The sequence below is a fragment of the Sapajus apella genome, unplaced genomic scaffold (assembly GCF_009761245.1).
Source record: "Sapajus apella isolate SASKATOON/1434 unplaced genomic scaffold, GSC_monkey_1.0 scaffold29, whole genome shotgun sequence".
In the NCBI taxonomy this organism is placed as follows: domain Eukaryota; kingdom Metazoa; phylum Chordata; class Mammalia; order Primates; family Cebidae; genus Sapajus; species Sapajus apella.
In genome coordinates this window covers 16,332,797-16,358,923 of record NW_022436969.1, presented here as the reverse complement: position 1 = coordinate 16,358,923, position 26,127 = coordinate 16,332,797, and the positions used below count along the sequence as shown (strand labels likewise).

Genomic DNA, 26,127 nt, shown 5'->3' with positions numbered 1-26,127 from the left:
ATTCTCCTGCCTCAGCCTCCTGAGTAGCTGGGATTACAGGCATGCACCACCATGCCCAGCTAATTTTTTGTAGTTTTAGTAGAGACGGGGTTTCACCATGTTGACCAGGATGGTCTCGATCTCTTGACCTCGTGATCCACCCTCCTCGGCCTCCCAAAGTGCTGGGATTACAGGCTTGAGCCACCGGGCCCGGCCAAGATGTGCTTTTTAAAAAGACTCACAAGTGTGCATTTTAGAAAATTTGAAACATAAATAGCTAACATTTAAAACAGCATTGACTACATACACATTTGAAAGGAGTATGCATTCAGCTCTGAGCCAAGTTCATCCAGCTAGAGTAACAAAAATCCGAGGGCTCTGCAAAGCCAAACTTTGCTATTTAAATACAATCTAGGGGAGAGAGAACTGGGCCCGCGCCTGCGTGCATTCTCTTCTTCTGTCCAAGTTGATCGCTTCCCTGCACCAAAGTGAGCAGTAGCCAACATGTCAGGGTGGGAGTCCTATTACAAAACCAAGGGCGATGAAGAAGAAGAAGAAGAGAACCTTGAAGCCAGTGGAGACTACGAACATTCAGGAAGAGATAGTTTGATTTTTTTGGTTGATGCCTCCAGGGCTATGTTTAAATCTCAAAGTGGAGATGAGTTGACTGCTTTTGACATGAGCATCCAGTGTATCCAAAGTGTGTACATCAGTAAGATCGTAAGCAGTGATCAAGATCTCTTGGCAGTGGTGTTCTATGGTACGGAGAAAGACAAAAATTCAGTGAATTTTAAAAATATTTACGTCTTACAGGAGTTGGATAATCCAGGTGCAAAATGAATTCTAGAGCTTGCTTGACCAGTTTAAGGGGCAACAGGGACAAAAACGTTTCCAAGAGCTGATTGGCCACAGATCTGACAACTCACTCAGTGAACTGCTGTGGGTCTGTGCCAGCCTCTTTAGTGATGTCCAGTTCAAGATGAGTCATAAGAGGATCATGCTTTTCACCAATGAAGACAACCCCCATGGCAATGACAGTGCCAAAGCCAGATGGGCCAGGACCAAAGCTGGTGATCTCCGAGATACAGGCATCTTCCTTGACTTGATGCACCTGAAGAAACCTGGGGGCTTTGAAATATCCTTGTTCTACAGAGATATTATCAGCATAGCAGAGGATGAGGACCTCAGGGTTCACTTTGAGGAATGCAGCCATCTAGAAGACCTGTTGCAGAAGGTTCGCGCCAAGGGGACAAGGAAGTGAGCACTTAGCAGGTTAAAGCTGAAGCTCAACAAAGATACAGTGATCTCTGTGGGCATTTATAATCTGATCCAGAAGGCTTTCAAGCCTCCTCCAATAAAGCTCTATCAGGAAACAAATGAACCAGTGAAAACCAAGACCCGGACATTTAATACAAGTACAGGCAGTTTGCTTCTACCTCGAGATACCAAGAGGTCGCATATCTATGAGAGTCATCAGATTATACTGGAGAAAGAGTAGACAGAAGAGCTAAAACGATTTGATGATCCAGGTTTGATGCTCCTGGGCTTCAAGCCCTTGGTAATGTTGAAGAAGCACCATTACCTGAGACCTTCCCTGTTCATGTACCCAGAGGAGTCTCTGGTGATTGGGAGCTCAACCCTGTTCAGTGCTCTGCTCATCAAGTGTCTGGAAAAGGAGGTTGCAGCATTGTGCAGATACACACCCTGGAGGAACATCCCCCCCATTGTGTGGCTTTGGTGCCACAGGACGAGGAGTTGGATGATCAGAAAATTCAGGTCACTCCTCCAGGCTTTCAACTGGTCTTTTTACCATTTGCTGATGATAAGAGGAAGATGCCCTTTACTGAAAAAATCATGGTAACCCCAGAGCAGGTGGACAAGATGAAGGCTATTGTTGAGAAGCTCTGCTTCACATACAGAAATGACAGCTTTGAGAAGCCCGTGCTGCAGCAGCACTTCAGGAAGCTGGACGCCTTGGTCTTGGATTTGATGGAGCCTGAACAAGCAGTGGATCTGACGTTGCCCAAGGCTGAAGCAATGATTAAAACACTGGGTTCCCTGGTGGATGGATTTAAGGAGCTTGTTTACCCACCTTATTACAATCCTGAAGGGAAAGTTACCAAGAGAAAACACGATAATGAAGGTTCCGGAAGCAAAAGGCCCAAGGTGGAGTATTCAGAAGAAGAGCTGAAGACTCACATCAGCAAGGGCACACTGGGCAAGTTCACTGTGCCCGTGCTGAAAGAGGCTTGCCAGGCGTACGGGCTGAAGAGTGGACTGAAGAAGCAGGAGCTGCCGGAAGCCCTCACCAAGCACTTCCAGGACTGACCAGAGGCCACGCACCCAGCAGTCCTTCCACAGTGTGACCAGGCTGCCTGACCTTGTTCTCAGCCAGTTAAAATGTGTTTCTCCTGAGCTAGAAAGAGTCTACCCGACAGAAGTCGAGGGACTTTATGTTTTTGAGGTTTTCTGTTGCCATGGTGATGGTGTAGCCCTCCCACTTCGCTGTTCCTTACTTTACTGCCTGAATAAAGAGCCCTAAGTTTGTACTAGAAAAAAAAATAATGCAATCTAATTACACCCATACTTTATGTGATGTTGCCATGGAGAAATATATTATGAATTCCAATTAGAAATGCCAGAAAAACCACTCCCTACCTAGAGGCATTGGGAAATAGCTATAGCAGGTCATCTGCCCTTAGCCAAGGTACATAGAAAAAGAGACATTTTCCATGTAAGAGTGAGTCGTGTCTCTAGGTCAGTCACCACGGGTTACCCACAGTGCAGTAAAAGGGATTTGCCTTTAAGGAGGCCACGAATGTGCACCGTTCTCATCCCTCCTCTCATCCCTCTCTCATCCCTGAGGTGCTCACTCATGTGGCTGCTCATTCACAATGGGGGCATCTCTAATTAGGGGGACTACTTTATATGTTACACCCCAGCAACATTTTAATCTAATTGTTCATGAGCCCTGCTGACTCTTAATTACTGTTTTGGTCATGCACACAGCAGTGACAGTAATTCCAAATTAAAAGGTGAGTGATTGGTATTAAGCATTGGATTAACTTTGTATAATAAATACCAATACTTGCTAAATATACTGGAGCCAGCTGACGACCTCTTTAAGATGCAGCCATCTAACTAAAAATGCTCTGTTTACCAAAAAGGAGTTTGATGTTATTGTCTTGTTTTGTTACTTCTGCCTTTAGATTGCCTCTGTATCTGAAAAACTAATTTTGAGTGTTCCTGTTTCAGATGACTGAAAATTGTTCTAAAATGCTATGCAATCCTGCCGAAGGAGGCATTGTCCAATCAAACCGACAGATTATAATAAAGAGGGATTTTGTAAGATTATATTGATAAAATTTTGTAAGATTATATTGTTCCTTCGGAAATGGCATAACCAGCATTAAATCAATCTTCAAATAGTTCCTTAAGTTTTAATAATTGAAAGTTTTGGGTTTCCTTCCCTAATTATTCATCTTGAGCTTTTTATAGAATTTCTTGAGTTCAGAACACATTAGGGCCATGCGAGGGCTCTTCCAGTATCTGGTGAGAAGTGATTAACACACAACAAAACATCGCCTGTAACAACTTCTAAATTTGGGGAAAGTTGGAGGTCTGAAGCTATGGGCCTTAGAAGCAAAATATTTAACCTGCTTCCTCCATTCCAGAGCCAGTGAATGTTTTGAATAACTATTGCTAGGAAGATACCTTGGGGAAAGTTACCGGAACTTCCTTAGTTTCTCCTCATGTTGACAAATAATCAGTATCACCCACAGACGTTTTGCATTTAATTAGGGCTTGCATATACCCTGTGGTGCCCCTAGCAAATGTGGGCATACCTCTGGGAAATGGAGATCCTATTTCACATTTAGTGTTTCAAAAATATTCCTCCATGTGTCAACAAAGCCTTTGCTTTATCTCATATATATATTTTTCAAACATCCAGAGGAATTGGTAGAAACACAGTGGAGAGAGAAGGGAAACTGTGGGAATGGATGGAGTTGGTACTCTCTTGAGGACTAATGGTCTTTACTTTTCACTTACATGCCACCTAAAGAACACTGAAAACCTATGGACTCCATGCACATTTTCAAGTTCACGTCTAAAATTTTTATCTTAAATTTAAATGATTATACAGTATGTAATTTCAGATATTATGTGTCACTTATACTTTTTATGACCAAACAAACATCACTTTTGTTATCTTTTAAATACTAGAGCAATTTTCTATCCTTCATCATATATTTCACAGTACAAGAACAAACTTTTATAGATATTTTGCATCATTTCTTTTCCTACATAAACTTCTGTTTCCATTCTATTTCCTCCTCAAAATATTACCCTAATGTAATATTTTCATGCTTGAAAATATTTTATTGGTTACCACCTGCAACAAAGTGGATATATAAATTGAAACAATTTTTCTTTCTATGTGACTATAATATTCTAAGTTTTAAAAATATTTTGTGGATTAAGTGATCATTACAATTAGTAGTATACACTTACATATAAATGACACAAACATATTGCAATCTATAACAAATATTACACAGAAGAAGTGTTCTTGGGAAACAATCTCTTAGTAATACAGGCAGAGCATTTTTTCCCACTAGCTCATGTACCTGTGAATAAATATTACATACTGCTAAAATGAAACAGGGTTTAGCAACAGTTTGTTCCTTCCTTCCCCTCCATCCCTTCCTTTTTTCCTCCTTCCTTTCCTTTTTCCTTTTTCCTTTTCCCCTTTCCCCTTTCCCCTTCCCTTCCCTTCCTCTTTCCTTCTCTTTATCACTTTCTGAGATAAGCACAAATGAACTTGTTAAGGTACAAACCTGGATGGATATAAATGGAAGGAGAAACATATGACAGCATATACCCTCCAATTTGCATTAATTTATTAGTTACTTCATTTTCTCCTTCTTCAATTTGGTTGGAAGGAAAAATTTAGAATGCATTTGCCTCAGGCTAAGGATTTGTTAATCAGTCATTGAAGTAATTCTATCTGATTATTGAAAAAAAATTGTTTTCTCAAAGTCGGTACCAATCTCTTAGACAGTTTCTTCTTTTTGCCCACTAGAGGTGTTGTGTCCTGGGACAGTGCACTGTCTGCCTCGGGGATGGGGCCAGTTTGCTGTTGTATTGTCAAGTGGAAGGAAGAGGCTTGTGGGAAAAGCAAGCCTTCGGATAGCAGCCACTTTCTCCAACAAGCCGTGTGAGGGTCAAGAAGCTGAAGCTCTGAAAACTGAGTCTCTGCTGGGTGCAGTGGCTCACGGCTGTAATCCCAGCAATTGAGAGACCAAGACCAGCAGATCACTTGACTTCAGGAGGTCAAGGCCACCCTGGCCAACATGGCAAAACCCCGTCTCTACTAAAAATACAAAAATTAACCGGGATTGGCAGTGCGTGCCTGTAATCCCAGCTATGCGGGAGGCTGAGGCAGGAGAATCACTTGAATGACTCATCCCAAAGCTCTATGGAGGTGGAGGTTGCAATGAGCTGAGATTGTGCCATTGCACTCCAGCCTGGGCGACAGAGTGGAACTCTGTCTCCAAAAACAAACAAAAAATCTACAATTAAAAAGCAAATGAGTCTTTTTTTTTTTTTTTTGAGACAGAGCCTCTCTCTGTCACCAGGCTGGAGTGCAATGGCTTGATTTCAGCTCACGGCAACCTCCACCTCCCAGGTTCAAGCGATTCTCCTGCCTCAGCGACATAAGTATCTGGGATTACAGGTACACACCACCACACCCAGCTAATTTATGTGTGCGTGTGTGTGTGTGTGTGTGTGTGTGTGTGTGTGTGTATATATATATATATATATATATATATATTTTAAGTAGAGATGGGGTTTCAATGCCAGGCTTGTCTCGAACTCCTGACCTCAAGTGATCTAGCTGCCTCAGTCTCCCAAAGTGCTGGAATTACAGGCATAAGCCACCGTGCCTGGCCCAAAAACCTTGAGACTCTTAAAACTAGACAACTGCCACCATATACCTTTGAGAGAAGCTATGTGCTCCCAGGGGCATGCGTGATCCAGTCTGAATATCATTATTGTAAATAATAAATATTTTGCTATGTGGCTGTTTGTTCTAAGGGAAAATTTCTCATTATGAATTTAGTTGCCCTACAGATGCTATTTAAAAAGCCGCATTAGGTGGAGTTCTGGTATCTGTGTACCACCTTGCCTTGTCCACTATCTCCCCAAGCCCACTTAATACACAAGCCTTTGTCGAGCCTGTGGGTAGCTGTAGGTGGCAGGGAGTCCAGTAGGAATGGGGGGAGTTGGGGAAGGAAGTGAGAATTTTGATGTCCTTGGGAACTGAGATGAAAGGCTTAGGTGATACGGTTGGCCTATCTCAACTTCCTGACCCATTTTGTATGCGTTTATTGATAACTGAGCTCATCTTCCTTCTCATTTCTGAGGAGAAGCCCTCAGTCCAAGGGCATTACCTCCACCTGTGCCTTTATCTCCTCTCCTCCAGAACTCTGCCCTGTGACCCGCCATCGGCTCCATAATCCCAACCTTTCCTTCTCTGTGATTCTTTTCCTTTAGTTATGATTATGCTCAAGTCTGTCTTATCCTTCAGAAACAAAAGCAAACACAAAACCCCCCTTTCCTTGATTAATTTCTTGCTAGCTTCCTATCTCCTTCCCTTTCCTAGTTCCTCATTTCTAACATGACAGAGATAATAGTAGCTGCATTATAGAGTTATTGAGGAAATCAAATGAAATAATACCTGCAAAACATACAAAGCTCTGTCTTTACCAGTAGGACATCACTAAACCGTAGCAATTATTATTAGTAGTAGTAGTATCCACACTTATTTATATTTAAACGTCTCCATTTCTTTAAAACTCTCATTCACTCCTTGATCCACAGAATTATTAATATTTATCCCCAAACTCAATTGATATTGTTCTGGTGAGGCCACTTGCGACCCCATTCTAAATCTAGTGGACTCCTCTGAGCCCTTACTTTTGCGGATGCCTTACTTAGATCTGCTGTCTCTCTCTCTCTGACAGTTCCTTCTTGGTCTTCTTCAAACAGCGCTTGTTCAGCCACTACCTGTTGGTGTTTCCCAGGGCTTCATCTTTGACCCAAATTGTTATTTTTCTCCATACTGCTTTGGGATGAATCTTAATTTCTCCCTAGTCTCAACCTCTCCTGAGCTGCAAGTAAATATTTTATGGATTGTTAGAAATATGAATTAGATGCCTCATGGGCAACTCAGCCTGAAGCTGTACACAACAGAATTTATCATTTATCTTGCACTCTTTCAGTCTTTCCAACAACATATTTCTCCCCAAGCCCTTCTCCTTTATCAAAAAAATGGCACCACTCCCAGTTAGGTGTCATTACGAGCAGTTACCTAAGCTGGAAAGCGGGACTCAGGGCAGACCTCTCCTCTCCTAGTCGGGCAGCTAGTGCAGTCAACACTAGTGCACTGAGTGGAGACTATGTGTCAAGTAATGGGACACCAAGTCCTGTCAGTTTTTTCTCTGGCATATTTCTCAATCCATCTTGCTTTTTTCCACATCTACTATTATTGCCCTAAGAATAATTTATTCCTATAGTAATGATAATACCTTCTTTGTTAACATCAATATTATTATTTCTTGCTTAAAGAACAGCAAAACCTCCTACTTGGTCTTCCTGCCACTAACTAGTCTTAAATGTCTCCAGTCTTTTCTCCCAAATGCTGTCAGAGCGGTAGCTCCAAAATACAATTAGGACTGTGTTGCTCCCCTGACTGCAGTCCATTGCCCGCAAGATAAAACTCTAGGACTGACCGCAATATGCATAATTGTCAATCACTTGGGCCTTACCTGCCTCTCTTCAAAATGTTCCTGCCCTTTCTTCTTACAGATTCCCCATACTAATGCCAAATTCAAGGATCCTGTGGCTTTTCTAATCCAATTGTTTCTTCTGTCTGTATTCCCTTCCCCTCATCCTCTGCCCATTCATCTGGTAAGACTCAGCTCAGGCTGGGTTAGGTGCTCTCATACTACCTGGGCTTATTTCCAGCAAAGCATTCCCTGCATTAAAGGAAAGGATTAATTCACATGGCAGTTGTCCTAGTAGACAAGGAGCACATCTAGACCCACACTTTTATTTCATCTTTGTGCCCCTGCTACCTAATATGGTACAGTACTAAGTCAAACACTAAGTGCTCAATAAACATCTAAAGAAGGCTGGTTGGGAAGGGGACACAGGGAAAGTACTGGAGGGCTCTGGTGGGACCTGCAGCAGTGTGGGGGGGATGAGACATCCTCAGGGCTTCATGGAGAGAGAGTGTCTCAGCTAGTGGCTATCACATACAGGCTATGTTCACTTCATCATTGTCAATACTTCCACATCATTGCCAACACCATGGTTAACATTGATTGGGTTCTGATGATGTGCTAGGCACTATTACATTCTTTAGATAGCTGAATTTATTTAACCTTCATTTCTAGCTCTGCAAGGTTGGTACCCTGACTCGCCTCCTTTTTAAATATTGAAAAACTTAGAGAAAAGTAACTTTAACTTGCTCTAGGTCACACAGCTCATAACTGGTTGAGGAAGAAATAGAACCAAGTCATATGACTCATGCTTCTCTTTTCTAAGCTACTATGATCCCTACCTTCATTGTTGTTAACTCCTGATCATCCTTCAAGTTACCACTCAGTGTGGATACAGAGCAACAAAGCAAGTTATGTTTTTTTAATCTTTTTTTATACTTTTAAACTTTTTATTTTGAAATCGTTTTAGACATACAGAAGAGTTATAAACTCAGCAAGGAGAGTTCCTGTATATACCACATTCAGCTATCCCTAAGGTTGGCATCCTACAAATATGCAGTACAATGGTCAAAACTAAGAAACTGACATCGGTACCACACTATTAACTAAATGCAGATTTCGTTTAGATCTCACGGTTTTTCCACTGATGCCCTTGTTTGGTTCCAGGATCCAATCTGGGATCCCACTTTGCATACTAGTTGACTCACTAGGATCTCCTTGGTCTCCAGTCCCTGGCGGGTCTTCAGTTTTCCTGTCTTTCATGACTTTGACACTTTGGAAGACTAACTCATCATTCTGCAGAATGTCCCTCAATTTGGATTTGTCTCATGTTTCCTCATGGTTAGATTGAGGTTATGCATCTTTGGAAAGAATCTATAGTGGCAACATGCTCTCTGTCAAATCGGGCACATGATGTCTATATGTCTTGTTACTGATGATCTTAACTTTGATCACTTGGTCAAGGTGGCTTCTGCTAGCTTTCTCTACTGTACTGTTAACATGTTTCCCTTTGCGATAATAAGTATTTGGGGGATATACTTTGAAACTATGCAGCTTAAATTTATAACCACTAACGTTACCATTCATCAGTGGATCTTCTCTGTAGTAATTATTACTGTGGTTTTCTAATGGTGATTTTTCTATTTTCTTCATTTATACTATAGCTATTAATTGGAATTAGTCTATAAGGAAGAGTTGTTTCTGTTCCTCCTTTTGTTTATTTGTTCAATCATTTATTTTTAGTAGTATGGACTCATGGATACTTACTGGATTCTTTGTGTTATAATTCAATACTACCCTCAGTTTACATTTTTTTTTTAGATTGTTCAGGCGTGGCCATCAGGAGCTCTTTCAGGCTGGCTCCTGTGTCCTTTCTTTATCCTCCTGTACCCTTTTAAAAGTGTTTCCTTACTTTCTGGCACCAAAAGGATGCTCCAGGCTGAGAAATGAAGCAAATTTTAGAAATTAATTACAACTATGTATCATATGAGAAAGTTAAAATTTCTCATTGGACATGTCATGCAGTCGATCACTAGTCTTTTAAAAGCTTGGTGCTTCTCATAAAGGATTTGTCTTATGTGACCTTAAGAAAACCAAAGAAGATACTAAGTCCTTCATTCTTCTCCCCAGCCCCCAATATAAAGCCTTGGAAATTACCATGTAAAGTATGGAATGTAACATTGCAGTCACCTAACAATACTTGCCATTTAATTTCCTTTCAATAAATGTGCAAATGTTCCCCTTCCTGATCAACGTACCTGAACAAATGTCGATTTTCAGAATGGTGTGGTGAATGGTGCAGCAGGCATCCTGCGGTGTTCTCTAGGAATTTTAGGATCTGCATGCTTAATTCCCCTATCTAGATGAACTTGTACTTTACCTGAGGCTTTGACTTAGTTCATAGCCAGTTGTCTCTTCCTGCAGAGTGAATTAAGTTTGAAAAAGTTAAAATTAAAAAGTTGCTCTTATCAAGTTGATTGTACTGCCAAAATCGTTTAGACTTTCTATATGTATCTCTGAGGGTGCTTGTTCTTAAAAATAAATTTTATGGTAGAGATGAGAGTTCTTCACTTTTAGAGTTACTGAATCTAGATTAGTGTCAATTATGGCTGTTCTTCACCCATCACTCATCAGGCCGTTGCTATGCCATTAATCAAGGGAACCCATCTAATTTTAGGTTTAGCTTTAATCAGCTCTTGTGCTATTTCCATTTTTATATCATCCTTTTATACAAACACCTTAGATTACTTTTAGCATTTTTGTAAGTCATAGTTGGAGAAAAACCTAATCCAGCAAATAAATTTTGAGAGGACTTGTTGGAAAAGGAAATCATACTGGGAAAGGGTGTGTTGTATAAAGTCAATAGAGATATATTTTCACATCTGGATGGTGTCATAGTAACTGAGCCAAAGATCAAAATATAATGAAAAGAAGAATCATATGAAGGAAGGCTAAATAACATGCTCATTCTACAGAGTGCATAAAGGCAGACATTTTAAATATAGTAACTAAGGTCATAGTATAGGTATAGTATACCAATTTTTTTTCTGGTCTTACTAGGAATACTGTCAATTATGTGGTAGATGAAAAAGATTTTATTTGGATTATGTACAAAGAATCTGAAATAGTAATTAAACCATCCATAATTTTGTTTAGCCTTTGTAGATTTTTTTCTAGGGAGGTAAACAAGTAAATGTATGATTGATATGTACTGCAAGAGGGTTTCAAATTACATCAAATAATTATGAGCTTATAAAAACATCTATAAGTTCATTTGTGGAATGATTATTCGTAACTCAGAAGATATTTTCCTTTAGTAAGATCGTTTCACTTCTTGGTGTCCCACGTGATTAGACAAGAGCCTAATTAATCCATGATATGCTTAAAGTATGGACAAACTACAGTGTTTCAATTACAGTAAATTGCCATTTTTTGTATTGCTGCTATGAAGCTCTGCCTTTAGCATCCTATCTCAAGTGGCTGTTGGGTTAGCTGGATGTTCACAGCTCCAGTGTAAGATTTCCCTGTCCTTGCAAGGCGGGTGGAGAAGTAAGGACTTCCTACAGTTAAGGTAGACACTCCCTTTGTCTTTCTCTCTTTGCTAAAGGTCTGTGTTCCAAATTAAGAAATCTGAGAAACTTCCCTTCTCCATTTATTTGTAAACAGAGCTTTTAATAAGTCAAGACTTAATGATAAAACGACATTTCACTGTCAAAACCTCATCATCTGTTTTCTTGGTCTGCAACTTTGGAGTAACTGTTCAACTTTATAAAAGTAAAACTGTAGCCAAATATTTTGAAGATCAAAACGTCCTCTACGGGAAAAAAAAATGTTTATTCATCTTCAGTAAGGAGCACATGCCAAATTATTCTTTTTTGAGAGCTTATACAGAAACGATCCTGGACACTTCACTTTAGTAACAATCACTTAATTAATTCCAGACACTGTGTAATGTTGGCAAGGAAAATATTCATAATGTTAAAAAAAACTCATACTTGATGTAGCCTAATTGAATTACAACACTGATGTTAAGGACTAAGTACACTTGTAGAATATGAATGTTTGTCCTGTTATGCCCTCTTCTAGATAATGACTCTTAGGAAAATTAATGTATTTTTTACTTAAGTATTAATGATAGTAGCTAACTGGTATGTGCTTACTATGTGTTAGACACAATTGGAAGAGCTTAATACATTTGATGCTGAAATAACCCCATGAAGTGGGTAATGTGGTCATTTCCATTTTGCAGTGAAGACACTGAGGCCTTGAAGGTTATATAACTTAATTCGCAGCCAGCAACGTTCAGAGGCAGATTTAAACTCAACTCTGACTGCCCAGGCTCACCTCCTAACACCCAGGCCATGCAGCTTCTACATACCTAAATAAATATATTACTATTCTGGATACTATTGACATTCACTCTCCACAAAGGCATAATGGTGTCTAGATACCAATGTCCTTATCTGTCGCCTATTTCTAAGTGTTTATTAGGCTCATTTCGGCTTCCCATTTAAAAGGGTCTCGTAAGTTGTTCCTCTAGGAATCGGGATACACTTGTACATCCCTGTAGTGGTTTGAGCCCAAACTCCAGTAAGTCCTCACATCTGTCACAGTGTTCTGTTTCTGCATTGACGAAAAGAAGCTCAACCATTAAACAAGTATATCAGAGTGCATTCTTTCAAAGGCCTGTTGTCTTCTTGCAAGTAAAAATCCATGCTGATAAGTGTAGTTCTACGATTTACCTGGTTGTAACCTCAGATAAGTCACTTACCTTCTCTTCTGTAAGATGGGTATAAAAGACTGGCAGGTTTTCTGAAACTTAAGTGACAGAATGTATGTCAAATACTTGCAAAGTGCCTGGCACATACTAAGTGCTCAATAAATTAGTTGCTATTGTGAGTGAAGATGGTTCCGTGGTTCAAAGTCTTGTTGGAACTACTTTTTAAAGTCCCTCCAAACTAGTACATGGAACTATTGTAAAGAATTTAGTTGAGTTTGTTTATGGTTACAACTCAGGGTTTTGTTTTATTTTGGTGCTCAGTGGATCTGACCCCACTGATTCCTTTATTCATTAGCCCAGTGCTAAATCATTTTGGCTCCTTCCAAAAACCAGTCCATCTCCAACATCATGAATATTTGCAATTTTTAAAAATGATTCCAAATAATGAGGCATGTGTTCTTGAGAAAACTTCTCAAGTAAATGCTTTAGCAAGTTTTAAATGCCTGGGCACAGGGGCTGATGCCTGGAATCCCAGCACTTTCGGAGGCCGAGGCGGGTGGATCATTTGAGGTCAGGAGATTGAGACCAGCCTGGCTAACATGGCAAAACCCCGTCTCTACTAAAAATACAAAAATTAGCCAGGTGGTAGTGGCTCCTGTAATCCCAGCTACTTGGGAGGCTGAGGTGGGAGAATCGCTTGAGCCTGGGAGGCGGAGGGTTGGGGTGTGCTAAAATCCCACCACTGCACTCCAGTCTGGGCAAGAGAGTAAGACCCTGTCTCAACAAAACAAAACAAACAAAACAAAGAAACAAAAAAACAAGTGTTTTGAGCAATTTTTAAACTTTTGAATTGTGTGTGCTACAAGACGAAAAAAAAGCATGTTAGGAAAAGCCCACGTGTTGACATCTATTTTTCCATGCTTATTTAAATATCTGAGGCCTGTTAACCTCAGAGCAGATGCCATTTCCTGCACTTACCCCTTTCTATCAGGCAACATTATCAAGTCTGCAGACCCAGCAGACCCACTAATCAGAGTTCCTGGCTGCTTCGTCCCAGGTCTTCTGGGAAATGGATTTATGAGCTCAGCACACCTCCCGACCGTCAAGAGCCACATCCTTCACTTTGTCAAATGGGTTGGCTCTCCAACCGCCTTCCTCCTCAGCTTTTGCAGCTAAGTGTCCACAGAGGTGAGAGGAAGGAGGGAGACCCCAGAGGCCCCCCGCTGCGCTGGCAGAGACAGAGTGGCTGTGTGGTATTATTGTGAGCCCCCGTTATCACTGTGACACATCATTATATGGCATTGAGAGATTAGCGAGTGCTTTTTTCATGAATTATTTCATTTAATCCTCTCGGTGATCCTTGAAGCAGGTTTAGTCACACCGTTTAGAGGAGATGAGGCAATGTAACCCAAGCCAAGGTCAGGGAGCTGGGAGGGAGAAGTGGGGCAGAGGGCAGGTCTGTGGACTCCATGTTTCCTGCTGTGTCCCCCACACTGGTCCATGGGCAGACAGAGAAACCCATTGTCTCTCAGGGTTTCTCTCAGTCCATCATGGATTGCTGTACAAATGCCGCTTATTTTTCTGCACTCTAAATTTCCTAATGAGATTAATCACTGGCATCCAGGGAGCAAATGTGAATCAGTATCAAAGTTTAGAGGCTGATCCTCTGAATTGAAGAATAGTTGAGTCATTCTCCCGCCTCCTGTGGCAGCATTTCAGCCCCAAACATTCCTACTCCAGCAGCACCAGGAGGGAAAATTAAGGTTTTGGTTCCCGGAAGATAATGTGCTGTCAGCAGCTCTGGCTTGTCCCCTACCCAGAGTAGCTGCTCAGTCCATGTTTGCAAAGGATATTGATAAATATTTGAGTGTCCATTGCAAGCTTCACTTAAATGTCCAACATCCGAAAAGCCTTGTTGATTTTTTGTCTGTTTGTTTGCTTTTTTCCTTTGTATCCAGCAGAAGTGGTGAGTCTCTGGCTACCAACTGTGCAGGCTGAAACCCAACCATTATGTACTGCCTGGTTGCAATAATGACAGTCCATCAGCATTTATTTGTTGTAAATATTCACTGAGTGTCTCTTACATGCCAGGCGCTGTGCAGGTTGGGGACACAGTGGTGAGTGGAAGCAACCCAAATTCCCTATAGGGACTTGCATCTAGTGAAGGGAGACAGTGGTTCGTGGAATCGTCACACACACAAACGCATTGATGACATGCTGGAAGCAGAGGGACTCGTGCTACCAGAGCCCTTGCTGAGGATGTGTGACCTAGTTAAGCTGTAAAAGAGGAATGGAAAGATGGCTGGGTGGACGGGAGTGGAGGAAGGGAGCACATTCAGTATTGAGGCTGCATTTGAGAGTGTTGTTCTCACCTGAGAACAATGGGATGGGAAAGTTCGAGGCAGGGGTGACAGCATCACCTCTGTTTTCTGAGTGCTCACTCACGTCCCGGGAAGCTGGATTAGAAACCTGAGAAGAAACTATTTCAGGATGGGATGTTGGGCTGGGGTGGAGGAGATGTGGACAGAGCCCAGAGATTATTTAAGGTGAAGTACAGCAGACTTGGTGACAGATCTGACAAGGGGGTTAGGGAGAGTACGGTGTCCAGGAGAGGCCTGGGTTTCTAATTTGCATGACTGGGGATTAGTGGTTTCATTCACTAAGCTCTCTACTACCTTGTGCTAGGATGTTTTTCAGCTCCTTTAGGGCCAACATACCATGCTACTTATTCTGAAAAATACAAATATGAGTAAAAGAGACCTGCTGTCCTCACAGAGCTTACAGTCTAGCAGAGCGGAGCAGGGGGAGTGGCTGAGATATACCTCTACCAACTCACTATCTCCTGATGTTTTCTCCAAGTATGGAGGTTGCATAAAGTTGGCAATGGTCAACACACACGAATGCCCCCTCCAGAGGGTGACTAGAGGATGAGAGGCCCTGGGACTTGGGTGCCCTGGTGGAGGAAGAGGCTGGGAATGAGACAGAAGAAGGAATGACCTGGTGATGTTTGAAAGGGCACTGTGAATTGCTGAATAAACCTTAATGCAGACCGAATGGAAAGACACAGCACAGGCTTCAGTCCTGAAATGACAGAATCTAAAACTCATCTTTAGTAGGCATGCCAAGCGCAATCAAAGGAAGTGAGCCATGTCATGGGAGCAAGTGAGATGAGAGTGATTTTTGAGGATGAAGGGTGGATTGTGACGTCTTCGCCTCCAACAGCGCTTTAAAAGTATTCACTGCTTGATGGTGGCTAAATCTTTATAAATATCACCATGGCAACTGTTGATATGAAAAATAACATTAGCCTAGACACTTCTGCTTCAGTAGATCTGACATTTTCCACTGTAGTGGTCATTGCCATTGTTCGTGCACAGAAGCCAAGAGGGCCCTGCTTCGATCCTGTCACATTTTCTTTTGTCCACAGAATATAAACGCTCATTAAATTCCCCCGACGTTAACAGTGGCCAAGTAGCATATGGGGAGGGGTGGCTTTACTATTCTTCCCTCTCATCTCTGGGTGTGTGGTGGAAGAGGAACCCTACTGATATCACCAGGGTTGCCTCAGGAGTGAGGAATAGGGTTTTCTTAGGGTGATTGGGAGGTCCTGCCTACATCAGTTCCATGGTTGGAGGGAACCAATACATGCTGCATATCACTATGTCACATTTTTATCACATATCCACCATTCCCTTAGATTTACTTTCTTCCAAATTTCCTTCCTGTGTCTAATCCCAATCCTGAGAAAGCTAACTCTTCAATTTTATACTGGGATCCCTCTAATAACACGGCCCCCGGAGGCTTTGAACAAGAGTGACGTGACCTGGTTTATGTTTTACCAGGCTGACAGTATCTTCTGTTTGGAGAGTGACTATAGAGGTCTCAGGGTAGCAGCAGAGACAAATGTGCTGAAGTGTTGCAGGAACCCAGACAGGAGATGGTGATGGTTGGCACCAACGTGCCAGAGGCAGGTGCAGTGAGAAGTGGCTGGTTCTGGGTATGTCCTGAAGGTAGAGCCAGCAAGATCTACTGGTGGATGAGACTATCCACCTTTGGCCTTTTCCTCAAACTCTTAACTTGTAGAATGCTCTTCCTGGTCAAATGGATACACGTTTATACAAGGATCCCACCTGGGGCACAGCTTTTTGAAATTAATATCCCCTTTTCTGTAGAGAAAATTCCAAGGGAACCTATGTAATTGTATAGGGGCAGTTTAGTATCATGGTTAAGAGCATGGACTCCAAATTAAAATTGTCTGATTCTACTACTCACCAAATATGAGGCCTGAGACAAGCTACTCAACCTCTCAGCTACCTCAGTTTTTTTAATCACTTGTAAATTATAGATAATTATAGTTCCTACTTCATGGAACTGTGAAGAACAAAGAGATAATGTGCACACGAACCCCTTAAAACACTGTGTGGCACACAGCAGGGGTAAATAAAAGTTAACAACAATAATTACAGGTTTATTAGCACTTGCTTTAAGTTCTTTTAGTAGCTTCTTAGACTATAAGCAACCTGCATATTCTTTCTAAATTGGTGACTTTTTAGAAAACTTCTTCTGTTCTTTAATGTGTCCTTAGTAGTAGATATAGCCTCTCCTTAATTCTGTTTCTCTTCTTTGTAGCCAGTGCAATATGTTTTCATTGCAGTATATAATTGTACTCTAAATTTCCTGCTCTGAAAGTCAAAACAGTTGAATATTGGCAATTTCATATGATTTAACTGAATATCTGTGTGTATGTATTTATTTGACTGTCTAGTTAGAGGCTTTATAGGACTAGCTCAGAAGTCAGGCCACCTGAGCTTGCATTGGGGCTCTGATAGTCACACCTGTGTAACGCTGAGCACCTTGTTGAAGCTGCTTCTGCCTCATTGACCTGTTTTGAAAGTAAGGGTAATAATAGATTCCACCTTGCAGGGTTCTGGTGATGGTGAAAGTTATTCTCAGCAAATTTTAGCTATTAGTGAAAACAGAGGTTCCCTGGGTCAGGTGCCACGAAGTAGCAGTATCCCAATACCTGAAAACACCTGGGGAAAATCACTAGATCCAATTCATAAAATGTCAGGTTATATTCACTTAGACATTTCCTACTGGCTCCTCTAATTTTTCAAATATTTTTATCTGTTTCATCCAAAAGTACCTGCTGGAAACTTCTATTATTCATCATCTGAGATAACCACAAGTGCTCGTGTGTAAGTTCTCCATATCACAAGGAAACTTGGAATAAAACCACAAATGATATTTTTTTCTTTTAGGTGTTTGAAGAGTTGTTGAAATTCTAGTCACGATATTTAACGTGTGATGAGTTCTTTAAGCCTGTTGTGAAATATGCCAGCATTTTATTGACACATTACTATGAATTGGGTAGCCAGCTACAGTAATAGGTTTCCCCTAGAGTGTGAGAATCAACAATCTGATGGCAGGCAGTGCCAAGCAAACCCAGCCTGTTCAAAATTGACTCACTTCGCAGAGAATGGGCACATGCATGTGTCAGGCAGTGGCTTCTATCTTCAGGTAATTTTTAAAAAGATATAAATAAGTGCTTGTTATCAATATTTATTTTTATAGCCTCTCTCTTTTGAGGAATTCTTAACATTCAATTTAATTATGTGCTTTAGTCTTCATTTACCTGTTTCTCAACTCCACTTACTCCTAAAAATCACTTGGGGAATACTGAATGATACTGTTGCTGGGTCCCACTCTCCAGAGCTTCATATCTAATTGATTTGCGATATAGCGCAAGCACCAGTATTTTAAATTTTTTTAATTTAAACTTTTAATTATGAAACCTGTCAAATATACACAAAGTAGAGAGAATTGTATAAGTCCACATGTACCTATCACCCAGGTGTGATAATTCACTTCAGTGGCTTGCGTTTTTGTTGTTGTTGAGACAGGATCTCACTTTGTTGCCCAGGCTGGAGTGCGGTGGCACTATCATAACTCACTGCAGCCTCAACCTCTCAGGCTCAAGTGATCCTCCTACCTTAGCCTCCTGAGCACCTACGACCACAGGCAGGCTCCACTATGCCAGGCTAATTTTTAAATTTTTTGTTGGGTTCTCAATATGTTGCCCAAGCTGGTCTCACACTCTTAGGCTCAAGTGGTCCACCCGCCTTGGCCTCCCAAAGAGCTGGAATTACAGGCATGAGCCATTGGGGCCAGCCTCCAGTGGGTGTTTTTTAAAAAAATCCCTCCATGTGATTCTGCTAACGTGCAGCCGTAGTTGAGAACCACCTGTTTGTGGTAGTAAAACAGAAATGGAGGGAATATTTCAGTAGATATTGATATCGTATCAAGAGAAGCAGAAATTTGCTGAAGGTTATACAATGATTTTCAGATATTACTTGGTGCTCTGTTCATCAAGCTATAATGTCATTGAGGAGGATGGCATGTGCTCACTGCACGCCTGTTTGATTTTGTTCAACAGTTGGATAATTTGGGAATAGGCATTGACACACCCAGGAAAAATTCCAAAATGCGCTTCATGGTTTCCCATTCAGAATATTTATACCTTGACTCCAGGAACAAGGTATAAATATTCTAAACCATGTGCAACTACTTGTGTTGAATCAGCAATGCTTGGCTCAGAGGTAAAGAAAGGTTTGATTAGAGAGGTTGGGGACTCGTGTCAATCTAAGCAGATTAGAGTTGATGGATCTGAGAAGATGTGGGAGGGGAAGAGGTGGTGGAAACTGTCATGAGATTTATGGAGAAAAAGCACAGAGCCAATGACAAATTAATCTCAACCTATAATTGAGAAGTTGTTGGGGATTCAAAGACCATGTACATACGTACACGAGTGTTCCTTCATGAAGTCAGTGCTTGCGTTGCTACCTCAAACTGGGTAGGCAAATCCTGGTTCCTGAGTGGCAAAAGTTTGGAACACAATTTCATCTCCCGGTTGAACAAGATTTTATAGCTGATCTTGCCCAAGTTCCCTCCTGATAGAAGAAGCCCTATCTGGCTTTACTGACAAACGTCATTGGTATCTCCTTAAAAACTGTAACTGGAAGCTCACTGCTCATAAAACAGCCTGGTCCGTATTAGAATGATGGGCCTCTTTTCTTGAGCTGAAATCTCATCCTTTAATGAAAGAAAATATTTCTAAACATATATAGATGTAAAACCAGATTTAAGTTTGTCGGGCTCATCAAGTATAAAAACCAAAATAATCTTATAAATTGATATGAGAAATGCAAGGCCTGTACAATAAAATTAACAATATACTAATTTAAAAGGATTAATGATATTGTTTTTCTGAAACAAAATTCCTCATGTTGTGCTTCAGAGTCGAAGGATGGAGCCTCTGGTCAATTTCCTTGTTTAATTTGGTTCACTAAGTTTTACTAAGCAGCACAGGGAATGCCTGTTTGCCTAAGTATGGTATATCAAAATGTATTGAAATTCTCTATTTGCGGGGTTTAAGATAGTCAGATCTCACACTTAACTAAAACTGCTGGCAATTAGTCCTCAATTTCCCATTTTAATGAGAAATTGCCTTGGCAACTTTGTAAAAATTTGGAAATTAAGGTCAGAGTTGCAGTATTACTGCAATCTTCAATAAATAGGCATCTAATCCAACTATTGCTGGAACTGGGAACAGAACATCTTTCATTGTTATTTATTACTATACTTACTGCTAATGAACTCCTGCTACAGACTGATGCATGCAATCACAGGGTCCAAGCAAGAACTCTTGCAAACTGCGAGGCGTGGAGTGTAGGTTATCTTCAGTTCAGCTCTCATGTGTGTCTGAGTGAGGCTGTTCTTCCACCCCCTTTCCATTCCAACTTCTATGAAACATCTGCCTGCACATACTTTGTCACCTGTGGGATTGTTGGTATGGACTGGTTGCCTAGATCAATGGTTCTCAAGATTAAGTGTGATTTATAATCACCTGGGGAACTTGTTAAAAATGCCTGCTCCCTGGACCCCGCCCCAGAGCTTCTGATTCTCTTAGTTAAGGCTGGACCCCAAAATCTGCATTATTAACAAGCACTTTGAATGATTCTCATATCAATGGTATATATCTGGCAGTTTTATTCTTTTTAAGATTTTTATTGACACAGAAACATAAAACTAAGAAAACTGTTCACAAGCAACGTAGTTTGAGAAATTCTGGTATCCTCAGATTTGTACCATTTACAAATGAGTCAGCCCTGGATATCAGACAAATCCCTAATAAACATCTTGCATAGGAGAGTGTCAGTAGCCAAGGCTTTCTTTCAAATGGCTTTGACCTATTAAACAAATTTATTTTAAGGGACAAAGATATTCTAGATGATGTTCTCAATGATTCCCAGAGCATTCTGGAAGCTGTGGACTACAGTGGAATGACATTTTCGGGTTGTACCCTCACTGTTGAAATCTGCAAGCCAGTGAGACAGCTGGAAAGGGGGAAAACACATGCTGGAAAACAGCAATCAAATTAAGAAACAAAGCTGATGTTTTTTCCTTAGTTATTGCTGTATGTTTATTAGTTTATAAAGTTAATCGTCACATATTTGCCTAAAGAGGAGACAGTATTAACAAGTTAATAAGCCCGACTTCTTAATGTGTCTTACTATCTACTGTTTTCCTCCTCAGTTAATTTTTGTTGATAGCTTCTGGGGTGAAACAGAAGAGCTGATTAGGATTACTTACAGCTTTACAGGGGATGGACAGGCTTCCTGGCATTTATTTTGTCTTTTGGGGGAAAGTGATTAAAATGTTAAGTGTCTTGGCATATAATTCAATAGTGATCATCTGGTTGAGAGTTGAATTTAATATTATAGATTAACAATTTCCATTCTTTATATTTTAGCATTCATATTTTACCATTCAATATTTATAATATATAAAATCCTTAAATAGAAAACATTCTCAATGGATTTTTTATTTTTACTTGAGAATAGAATTATTGAGCATTTACATTTAACAAAGAATTGATCACTAGAATAACCCTTACAATTTTATTGTTAAAATTATTCCATTTAAAAGTGCTGAGACTTATTTCTAAAACTTACTAGAAATGGAGAAAGTAAAAAAAAATCGATGAGGATATGTTTCAATACAATAAAACTTACACACTATGTAGTGGTCCACCTTTAAGACTATTCTTTATACAAGAATACAAAGAGAAGGAAGGCAAATATGGAATTCTGATGAATAGGAATGATTTTAAATGGTGTTAGTGTGCCTAAACTTGCTCCTTTTCCATGTTTTTGTACACTTTGTGCTACATTTATACTTATCAATACTTTATTTCATTTTGTATCTGTGCCTTGCATGTAGACAGACCCCTGAAATGGTGTATACAAACTTGATATGAAGAGAGCATCTGGAAACCTTAATGAGCTATAAACTTAAAGCTATTCTCAGAACCTAGAAACTCTTCAATGAATTTTTATTTCAGAAGAATAAGCTTGTTGCCTTTGAATTATGCATTCATCCCTGTATTTCTCTTATTTATGGTCCCCAGTAATGCTGTGGCTGAAGACTTTATATCCTGATTTCAAGAACTTGATATGCAATTCAGGTGCCTGACATTATTCTGAGCATAAAATAAGCTTCAACTAGTTATTGCCAGTGTTGTTAACATTTTACTAAGGCAGCAGATCAGGGTTGAATAAATGAGGCCAAATGAGTGTGCATGCCTATTAGAGTGGCATTTGTAGGGTTTGGTCAAGCATCAATATTCTTTCAATTTTAATGTATGAGAGCAAAGTTCAGATAATTTTAACCAGACTGATTCTCTATTATTTCTTCCTGGAGTCTTGTCCATAAGGCTGACGATATGGCTGTCAATACAAATGCAAATTCTGTCCTTCTTTTGGCTGTCATGTTGGAGTTATCATTGCTGTTCAGGTAGCAGAATACCAGTTACTCACTCACTCACTCAAGGAGTCAGTACTCTATTGGCATCTGTGGTGGAATAGAGGTTCATGGGGGATCCCATCTCTTCAGCTTGGGATGAATTTACACACGTACCTTACCTGAAGTAAGCTGCACCCTTTTCTCTGCACCATGGCTAGAATTCTTGATAGCTGTTGGCTTTCAGTGATGTATCTTATATACAGTAATTTCAGGAAGCCCGTAAATAAAATTAGTGTTGAGGAAGCCCAAGTTATGGTGTTGGAGACCAGAATGGGCATCCTAAGACCTAAGCTAGAGTCATGGAATGTTTCCTGACTTTCCATGGATTATTTCAGTATTTGCATAACACTCCTTTTAGCACTGTGTGGACATAGTGAATTAAACATCTGAAGAACTGAGTTCCCATGACAAATTGGCACTAATTCTAGGACTGTGTAAAATGTATTTACTGGGCCCAAGAACTACTTTTCTATAGCTTATTGAAACAGCACCATGAGGGGGGTGACATTGACAGGAATAAAGAATTCTCTGGGGCTATAGGTGACTTCATTTTTGATTGTGAGAGAGAAAAAGAGAGAAATTAGTATTCTAAGAAAACATGCAAATTCAACTGTAATTGTATCTTTACCTTGCCTTCTACTTTGTTATGTGCCTTCTCCGTTCTATGTGGAAAAGCTCATTACTTCCTGATGAGAGTTAAATCGTAGGGTTTTCATTATTGCTTTTATTCAGTAAGTAGTAAGAGGTGATACATCTTTTAGTTTTATGAAACCCTAATATTATTGAACCATATAGAATTGTAGAATCAGTCCTTAATTTTATACATGAGGAAGCTGAATCCCTGAAGAAAAGTGACAGCTTAGTTCATGATTCAATGTCCATTCATTCATTTAGCAAAAATGTTAAGTGCTCAGCTTGCAATGTGCCCAGTGAGGCACTGTGGGGAGACAGAGAGGACTAAGAGAGAGGCTCCTGCATGAGAGTCACAGGAAAGAATGAAGACAGGGCTATTACCAAGATGCAGGCAAGCTGCTGAGGGAGCTATGCACCACTCATGAAGCTGGCATTTCTTTTTCTCCCTGTCTGTGCGGGGGTGGGGGATGGGGGAGGAGGAGGGGGAGGGGGTTGGATAATAGAGGAGAGCCTTGGTCAAATCTAGAGGATTCCAAAGTAATTGCTTCCAGATTTCCTATCAAACTATGCAGGAGTATGGTTTTTACTCCAATTCATGGAATATTATCATAATTAGATAGGTATTTCTAATTAAAAAAATACTTAGTTGTCTAACATTTTTCTCCCAAGAAAATTGCCAAACACTATTGCTGATTTTCATCATCACAAAGATTAAGATTCATGAGTCGTAAGAAAAAGTTTGCTTTCAATTAAAAAAAAAAGCAAAACTACTGCAATAAAATGAATGAAAATATGGAGCCATCTGTGTCTTGAATGATAATGCCAAATGAGTATTTATTGTAAACAATACAATTTATTCAAGTCCACTTTCAATGGAGAGTGCTTTAGTGTACATGCAAAAAAGGAAAATGAATTCTTTCTTCATTCATAGATCTTATATGCTACACACAGTCATACAGGTGCATATGTGATACATGCATATATATCTCTAATACTCGTATGCAACACTTCCTGACAGGAAATGCAGTTAATTCCCAAACATCCACTATCGGAAGTGTAACCTTTATCTGTCACCCGAAAGACAGTTCAGGCCCTCATTACCTCTGGTAACTGTCATAATGCCAGTCTCCTCCAATCAGCAACCTGGTATTTGCCCATCTGTTCCAGTCTTTGCAGAACCATAAGATTACTTTTCCTAAAACATGACTTAAGTCACACTTTCTTGCTCAAAATTTCCCAAAGCTGCACATTTATAGAATATAGTCCCATAAACTCCATAGCAACATAGTAACTATAATTTTCCAACCTTCTCCCCTTTCAAGCTGAAAACACCCTTCCACTCCAGCCAAGGAAATCAAATGCCATTCCCCTTTCCTACTGAAGTTTTCCCTGTTCTAGAAGCCTGTGCCAAGTTTCCCCACCTCCCCAACCCTCACTGACAGATCAGGCCCACTAATCTCTGCCAGAGGTACGTGTCCCGTATCCCGTCTTTGGCACCCAGTAGTAAATGCAATATTTTTGTGAATCCATTTTTTCCCTCTTTTAATGAGTCCCTAAGCTCCTGAGGGGTGACTGGATGATTTGAAGAAGCCTCTATTAAAAAAAATAATAATAACGTACAACATGATAAGGATCTAATGTACAACATGAGGACTATAGCTAAGAATAGTGTCTTATATTCAGGATTTTGCTAAATGAGTGTATTGTAGCTACCCTTGCCACAAGTAGAAGGGTGTTGGGGGAAATGCGTAACTACGTGAGATGATAGATATGCTAATTTGTTCTATTATAATAACCATTTTACTATATATGTATCTTATGTTGTATGCCTTAAATACACACAAAATTTATTTTAAAAATTAAAAAATATGTAATGTTTTGTAATTTTTGTGGGTACATAGTATGTATATATATTTATGGGGTATATGAGATGTTTTGATACAGGCATGCAATGCACAATAATCACATGGAAAACAGGGAATCCATCCTTCAAACATTTATCCTTTGTGTTACAAACAATCCAACTATAGTTTGTTATTTTCAAATGTACAATTAAATTATTTTGACTATAGTCACCCGTTGTGCTATCAAATACTATATCTTATTCATTCTAATTTTTTGTGCCCATAAAAATATTTCTTAAATGTCTTGGTTACTTGGTTAGATCTTCAGATATTGTGAGACCACCAGGACCAGGCATTACTTCTTTCACTTACAAATCACTGAAATCTTCTCCATTTCAGTGGAAAGCTTTATAAACACTGGGGAGGACCAAGTAGCCGACCTGCTGAAAGATGGGGACTTGTCTTATCAACCATTAGTTTAGATCTTCTCTATTAACATTACTTCAAGACACCACCAACTTTATTTTTTTTTTTCTTTCCAAAAAGAAGAAGAAGAAGGAAAAAATACTGCAGTCCCTGGCCAATAAATAACTCACCTGAAGGTCAGGAACACCCCCCCCCCGCCGTCCCTCCTTTCTCACAGGGGATGTCTGGGAGGGGACAGGGGGCTGGAGAGGCCGGGCCATCATCTAAGTGGGAATCAAGGGCTAAAGCTATAAGCATTGGCAGCTGTCTCCCGGCGTCGTCCGCGGAGCCTGACCCTGTGCCAGGAAGGAGGCTGTGCCCATATAACTGTCCTGAAGTACTGCGGTGCCCCCCCTCCCCCGCGGCTGGGAGGGCAGGCAGGACGAGGTTGGCTTTCCTCGCACGGTCTCTGGGCGTGGGCCCCCGCCGCAGCTCCGCGGAGCCTCGGTGTCTCCTGCAACAGGGGGCGGGGGGAGCCGCGGAGAGCAGCCCTGGGCTGCGGCTTCCTCCCCACGCCCGAGTCTCCTGCGCACCGCCGCCGAGGACGCGCGCCCGAGCCTGGTCCCCACACCGCGGCGCGCCCGGGCTCCCCGCCGATCAGGTAACTTTTCCGTCTCCCGGAGTGGGGGACTGCGAGGGGGTCTCGGCTTTACGAGGTGCGGAGGAAGAGCCCGAGGCCTGGAGCGAGGCGCGCGGGGCTGTGCGGCTGTCGCGTGGCTCCGGCGCCTCGCGGTCTCCCGAATCCCGAGCCCTGCGCCCGGCTTGGCCCCGGTCCCTACCCGCCCTCCCGCTGGCCAGGACCCCAGCCGGGCCGAGCCTGTGCGCCGCGCCCAGC

At 41.0% G+C, this 26,127-nt stretch overlaps 1 protein-coding gene and 1 pseudogene across 32 annotated transcripts in view; both read left to right on the top strand.

The window, feature by feature from the left end:
- Positions 1–26,127, top strand: part of EPB41L3 (erythrocyte membrane protein band 4.1 like 3) — a 242,976-nt gene that overhangs the window by 65,633 nt on the left and 151,216 nt on the right. Inside the window, exon 1 of one of the 31 annotated variants that reach the window (XM_032293305.1) lies at positions 25,531–25,889. The exons of 29 other annotated variants lie outside the window; for them this stretch is intronic. The gene's annotated coding sequence lies outside the window, so the exon portion shown is untranslated. Of the gene's footprint in view, positions 1–25,530; positions 25,894–26,127 lie in introns of those variants that run through there. One more of the 31 variants, XM_032293309.1, reaches the window with a different exon arrangement.
- On the top strand, positions 201–4,149 carry LOC116561508 (annotated as a pseudogene). The gene has a single exon (XR_004273457.1). The product of XR_004273457.1 is annotated as an X-ray repair cross-complementing protein 6 pseudogene (transcript).